Below are 6,557 nucleotides of genomic sequence, written 5' to 3' on the forward strand. Positions count from 1 at the left end.
GATCACGAGAGGCGGGGTTCCGGAGGCCTGTTGTCCCTTCTCCCAGTGCACGCCGAAAGGAGGGATGGAGAAGACTTGCTTGGCAGTGCAATGATTTGGAGCGGTGGTGAGAAACCATACGAAGCGGCTGCGGCTAGGGTAGATGTCTGCCTGACTATATAGTGCGGGCCGGGTAGGTCGTGGGAGTAAACCCCATGTCCGAGTCGTCACGATCCAAAAGAATCAGGAACGGTTCAGTAATTAACTCGTCCGTTAATTATTAATTAATGACTCATTAATTTTTCCCGAGCAGCAAAAATATAGACAACGTGCATAGCTCTGTCCTCGGCTCGGCTCAATCCCGCAACCCGCAGCGCGTCGTGACGAGGCGTGGCGTGGCGAGGCGAGCGAGGAGGAGGAGCGTGCATGTAGGTCTCCTCTTCTCACGCTCATACAAGTGGTAGAAGAGCTCACCTTATAAAGAGGTGCAACTCTCTCTGAACATATGAGGTGGGACTAAACTTTAGCCTCACTCACTCCACTCACATGTGTGCATGAATGGGCCAAGAGAATTTTAGAATTTTAGTTGGGCTTTGGGCCAAAAGCCCACTAGCAAATTCCAACAAGACCAGCGGTTCAACATGGCGATACTAAAGGAGGACCGGGAGGCAGAGGCTCAACTCGACATGGAGCGCGTGCATGCCGCTGCCATCGATGCTCTCCTGCAGGCGGAACCGGATGTCGTGGATGTGAACCGGGCGGCGGAGGCTCAACTTGAGGCGGAGTGCGCGGATGCCGCTGTCATCGAGGCCCTCCTGCAGGCAGAACCGGACGTCCTGGACATGAACCGGGCGGCAGAGGCTCGACTCGACGCAGAGCACGCGGATGCCGCTCTGATCGACGCCTTCCTGCAGGTGGAACCGGAAGTCCTGGACTTGAACTGGGCGGCGGAGGTTCAACTCGACGCGGAGCGCGCGGATGCCACTGCCATCATGGCCCTCCTGCAGGCGGAACCGGACGTCCTCGACTTGAACCGGGCTGTGCTCTCGTCCGTGCAGAGCACCCGCACGCTCCGCTTGAACGAGTAGCTGGAGGCCGAGGACAACCACAGTGCGGAGACACACGTCGGCAGCGACGACTGGTTCGCGCCGGCGGCCAAAGACGACGAGGCTGTCTCTTTTCGCGAGCAGTGATAGTTTTTCTTTATGTTGTTGTTTCTATTATTATGGATCTTTTGCTGTGTAAAAACATACTATTTGTTATGCAAGTCGCCTGACTTGGGTCAGTCTACCATTTCAGGCGGTTGGATGAATATCCTACGTCTCCTAACCCTTCTTTCCTTCTTCCTCACCTCTTCTTCTTCCCCAACAGACCACCACACGGGCCGTACGGATACTCCAGTTGGATAAACATACTCTATGAACAAAAATTATGTGTCAGTGATAGGATGGCTGAGTTTGGTTTGTTCACATGCGACAGCACGTGTCAGTGAGGGTGCATTCCCTTGGTTGGGTTTGCGGCGTGCAGGAGCAACTGTGTGAGGGTGCGGTGCGACCGCGGCATGCAGGAGCGACCGTGTGAGGGTGCGGTGCTACCGCGACAGCCGTGCACAAGTGTACCTCCTTCTCATTTTGAAAACTTTAGGCAAGCTTGGCAAAAATGTGTGGCGAAGTTTGGCAATGCAAGGCCTAGACCCAAACAGGATAAGTACGTACGTACTAGGAGTACTAGTGTTACTGTAAAAAAGAAAGGCGGGGTTTTCCTTCGATACAAATCCTCGTTTCACGTGTCAATTAATGCGCATTTTTCTCTCGAAAGACCAAAGAGCTAACCATCTAAATCCTCATCGCTTGATTAATGCAGCGCCATGCAAACGAACCTTCTCACTTCCGCATGCATGCAGGGGATATTAATGTCCTTGGTTGCTAACCCCATCAATTTTGCCTCGATTAGTGTTAGTGGCCCTTTGCAAATTGTAACTTTGATATACTGGCCTTGTGTACAAAAAAATGGAGGTAGTAACTATATTTGAATTCCTTGCCCATTGCGGTGACGTCTATGACTATTTTTTTTGTGGTTTGGCGAAGTGCGTTCGACGGAGAACACCATTGAGGGAGACCACGGTAAGTCGTTCGCAAGTGCCGCCTGCAAGCTGAGACAACCACCTTATTTGCATCCAGGAAGTCCTTTACTAGTCCTACTACTAGGAGTACTAGTGCGGTGAGATGGTTTCTCGAAGAAGACGATGGAGAAGCGGAGTCAGCGAAGAGTGAAATGATAGTTGCTTCGTCCATGCTTTGTGATTTGACGCCTCACTGCTTTGTGATTTGTGATAGAAGGGACAGGGGAGTAGACTCTGTGCTCTATACTGTACTACTCTTACATGCTTCCAAGCATGGGAGAAAGAGGAGAGACGTTGCATTTTTCTATTCCTTCAATCAATCAATCAGGGAGCTTTGGTTCCATCCTTTTGGCTTTGCCAAAAGCTATTTTCACATTTGGCTACACATTGTGGATGCCCTTAACCGTACCACTTGGTTTTGCTCCTGTGTGCTATCTATACAAATCTCAATTATATTGATCTAAAAAATTATAGAATCAAAGATTAGTAAAAAGGAGGTGATTTTGCCGCGCGGATGGCGGGGGAGGTTTCTTATTTTTGGAGGACGTTGTCCTGGCGGTTTGCTAACATGCGGTCCCACGTGTCAGTGCTTTACCAAGCTGATCCGCGTTCCACATGAGGTAGAACAACGGCAAAAGCAACACGTGGTTAAGTTGAAGAAGATGAGGGAGAAGCGGATTCAGCAATGAGTGAAATGATAGTTGCTTCATCCCTCCAACTTCTTTTTTTAGCATTATTACTTCGTCCCTCCAACTTAACTGCGGGAAAGGTGCAGCTTTGTGATTTGACGCCTCATTGCTCGTTACTATGCCGGTGCCATGACTGGGGTGCTTCACCCTGGCTACTCTACACTGTATTCCGGTATGGCACGTGGACCCGGTAGCTTGATGTCCCACATGTCAGCGAAAGGGACTAGAAGATTTATGAAAGCGAGCGCTCCACTCTTACGACGGAGGAGTAGACGACACGACGGCCCAGTGAACTGTCACTTGTACTGTATAGTACTATAGTTTTGCTGTTTCGCACGATCCATCGATACAAACCCAATTAAATAGGAAAGGGCGGGATTTTTCCCGCGTGGTAGATGATACTGGCCATACATTTCAAAGGAAATTTTAATGTATGCAAACTGAATAATTATAAGTAACAATATGATATCTAGTAAAACTAAAAACACATATGATTTATTGTGTTAGAGTGTAGTAGTAGTGCTGTATTGCATAGTTGTTAGATGTAACATGCGAGAACATGTAGAGATGTAGTTTTGGAGGGCCTATAGAGAGAAAAGCGTAATACGGTCACCGAACTTCAGAATAAGCTGATTACGGTCACTATATACGTTTTGCGGTGATTATCCGGTCACTTGCTCACAGTTCAGCATCGGATTGCACTCTGTTGACCGGCCAAATAGTCTGCGTGGCGCCATGTTGACTAGTTAAATTGACCACGTTCCTTGTGGGTCTCACCTGTCAGTTCTCATAGGGAAAAGGTCAGATAAACACAAATTTATGCAGGTGCGACAAGGCTCCAACCCGTGCGCGGGAATCACCTGGTTGTGTATGTGTCTGTCAGGGCCTGATGTGTGCGCATGCACGTGTAGGTTGAGCACTTGAGCATGAGAGTGTGTGTTGGTCGTGGTGTACTGGTGTGCATGCATGCATGCGTGTGTGCGTGTGAGTGTTGCGTGCATGCGTGGCTGCGTGTGTACGTGTGAGTGTTGCGTGCGTGCGTGGGTGCATGTGTACATGTGAGTGTTGCGTGGACGGAGTTCGTGTGCATGCGTGCGTGGGTGTATAATCACCACACCAGCTCCTGTGTGTTAAAACAGACGGCTCAGCATACAAATACAAGGCCACCTTGTTCGTTGTGCCCGCGGTCATGACTTTGCACCACCGTCAAAATATTTTTGTGTCGTTTGTTTTCATTCTTACTAGCAAGATGCTCGTGCGTTGCACGTAGTAACATCAAGATGCATTTGTATGACTTGTTTATCTTGTGAGAGAAAATGATGAATGAGGGAAGGCCTTATTTGCAGATGTGGAGAGGTGTGTGGGTACCTTTTTGCAAAATTGCCATAGTTTCTTTCCTATCCGTCAGATATAAATCGGACGGCCTATATTGCAGGATGGCAGGCACACCATCATCACCAACTCTGTTTTTTATAGGAGTGTATTTTATGTATTTTATAATAGTGTAGATGTAGAGTAGATACAAGTCGACAGGTGGGCACGATGTTAGTGAGACAATGTGATGCAACACTAGAGGTGCCACGTGGAGCGTTCAACTGGTCAACTAGTCATGTCATGAGCAAATACAAAGTTGTACGGTGAGCCCATGACTGTATAATAACCACTAAACGTAAACGGTGACCGTAATGAGTGGATTATGAAGTCCAATGTATGTATCATGCTTTCGCTTCAAATATAATGATCGTCATTGCATATATCGCGAGAGAAAGATGAAATACGCGTGGATTTTCTGGGGGCTTACTTTTAGAGGACCTGGAGATAGTTTTGTGTGCATACGTGAAAGGGGCGTACAGGGGGGAGGGGTATGCGATGGAGAGAGAGATGCTCTTCGTTTCTCTTTATTATGACTAACTTTGTATATAGTATAAAAATATACAAATTCACAGTGCACAATAAATATCATTGTGGGCACAATGCAATGCAAATTAGTGTTCGTACTCCTCCATATAACTTTGTAATGTTGTATATATGTAGAAACTCTAAAATATTTTTTTGGCCACACTTTATTCAAAAGGAATGTTGTATGCGAAATAAACATGAAGAGAGGGCTTTTTAGAATAATGGGGTACGTGATGTAACATGTGTGAATGTGTAGTTGATGCATTTGGCGGGGCCTAGAGAGGTATGTGTGTGTATTACGAATTCGAGAGAGGCATGGATAGAGGGGCCGACGAGGAGGGGGGGCGTATATGCAAGGGGGGAGGGAATAGAGGCACCAGGAGAAATTTTCTGTGTCTGTGGTGTTTGTGTTGGTATGTGTGGGTGTGAGAAGATAATGAGACGTGGGGGGTAGAGGGTGTGTCACCGCGTGAGGTCTGGTGGGTCGAGGTGAGGCCCTTCGTTCGGTTCCGTCCTACGCCACATTTGTCGGCCCATGACACATTTAGGAAGACCCATGGATGACTAGTCGTACAAGAAAAAGATAGCAGAATTGTGAAGGACTCTGTGTCCACTGACGAAGCTGGCTAGGGTTTGTAACCCTAGGTTCTCGTACTAAAGTAACCCCTTTATCTCTGATATTACTATTCATCCAACCTAACTTTAAGGGGCATCCTACAGAATGCTCTGCTAGAATCATACTCGTCGATTAGGAAGAGAGGTGTGAGATAATGCATGAGAGACAGGCGTAAAGATAATGTGTGTACATGAGACACGTAGGCCGGTCCATGTATATAGAAAGGGTCGATGAGGATTGTGCGTGTGTATGTTTGCGAGAGGAAGAGTGCTTGTGATAAATGTTAGTGAAAACAGTTGAAAATGGTTACGAGAGGGAGGGAGGGTTATATCTAGAGAATGTGTGCGAGAAAGACACCTTGGGAGAGAGTGTGTGATCATGTGTGAGAGACCGCCGATGGAGAGTGAAACTACATGTAAAAGACTGCTCTACACATTGATTAAAGATATAAATTGTATCCAAATATTAGGATGGGATCATGATATTTGCAATTCGCGTAAGGAGCGGTCATTGATCCATCAGACATCTAGATTCTATCGAATTTGAGCATGTCTATGTTATTATTCGACACAATTGATCCACATAGTTAGTATTTTGAACTCCAGACAATGCATCACTTTAGCAATCGAATATAAATGTGAGTATAGTTCATGTTGTGTGTGTAAAGCACATTATACATACAAAAGTTACACAATGGACATTTATAAATAGCTACCTATGAACTAGCATACATTTGAATTCAACCTAAGGTGGTTTAAAAAAATCGAATTCAACATGAAGTCCATTCAATTATTTGAATTTGATATCGTGGAATTTGTAAACCATACCTAAACTATGGGGGTACTAATCTTTGCTCTGATTTTGTACATAATAGCATATGTAGTCGTGTACAAAATAGATTCAAATTTAGCTCCTCCATTCCAAAATAATCGTAGTTATAGGATTTTCAAGTGTCAAAATTTCAAAAGGAAGCGGATAATTTAATGAGGTTTTCAAACATACAAGGTCAAATATAACGTTGTCTATTTAGGTCAATCCTCATAGTTCAAGAGTAGTCTCAACGTGAATGCTTGTGTTTCAAAATTTCGAACGAAGCACCAAAAGAGCCTCTACTCGCCCGAAACCGCGTGAGACCAATGTTTGGCAGTACAAGGAAATTACTTTGATAATAACTCCGACCTGTGAAACCTACCGGCCCGACGTCCAAAGGTCTGAACGGGAGTAGGTTTGTAGCTTCATCTAGACGCCACGC

This window comes from Triticum aestivum, chromosome 5B, assembly GCF_018294505.1.
Source record: "Triticum aestivum cultivar Chinese Spring chromosome 5B, IWGSC CS RefSeq v2.1, whole genome shotgun sequence".
NCBI lineage: Eukaryota > Viridiplantae > Streptophyta > Magnoliopsida > Poales > Poaceae > Triticum > Triticum aestivum.